The sequence below is a fragment of the Bison bison genome, unplaced genomic scaffold (genome assembly GCF_000754665.1).
Source record: "Bison bison bison isolate TAMUID 2011002044 unplaced genomic scaffold, Bison_UMD1.0 scf7180017864281, whole genome shotgun sequence".
NCBI lineage: Eukaryota > Metazoa > Chordata > Mammalia > Artiodactyla > Bovidae > Bison > Bison bison.
This window is the reverse complement of record NW_011494853.1, coordinates 1287836-1288415: the sequence shown is the minus strand read 5'-3', so window position 1 is coordinate 1288415 and position 580 is coordinate 1287836. Positions and strand designations below refer to the sequence as shown.

At 48.4% G+C, this 580-nt stretch overlaps 1 protein-coding gene across 1 annotated transcript in view; it reads right to left on the bottom strand.

The window, feature by feature from the left end:
- LOC104995505 (antigen WC1.1-like) overlaps positions 1 to 580 on the bottom strand; it is an 81093-nt gene that overhangs the window by 33547 nt on the left and 46966 nt on the right. The gene's annotated exons all lie outside the window — the stretch shown is intronic.

Here is a 580-nt window from a genome sequence, read left to right as displayed (position 1 = left end):
GTTCAGTCGCTCAGTTGTGTCCGACTCTTTGCGACCCAATGAATCATAGCATGCCAGGCCTCCCTGTCCATCACCAACTCCTAGAGTTCACTCAGACTCACATGCATTGAATCAATGATGCCATCCAGCCATCTCATCCTTTGTCGTCCCCTTCTCCTCCTGCCCCCAATCCCTCCCAGCATCAGAGTCTTTTCCAATGAGTCAACCCTTCACATGAGGTGGCCAAAGTACTGGAGTTTCAGCTTTAGCATCATTCCTTCCAAAGAAATCCCAGAGCTGATCTCCTTCAGAATGGACTGGCTGGATCTCCTTGCAGTCCAAGGGACTCTCAGGAGTCTTCTCCAACACCACAGTTCAAAAGCATCAATTCTTCAGTGCTCAGCTTTCTTCACAGTCCAACTCTAACATCCATACATGACCACTGGAAACATTATAGCCTTGACTAGACCGACCTTTGTTGACAAAGTAATGTCTCTGCTTTTCAATATACTATCTAGGTTGGTCCTAACATGGCACCCCACTCCAGTACTCTTGCCTGGAAAATCCCATGGACGCAGGAGCCTGGTAGGCTGCAGTCCAT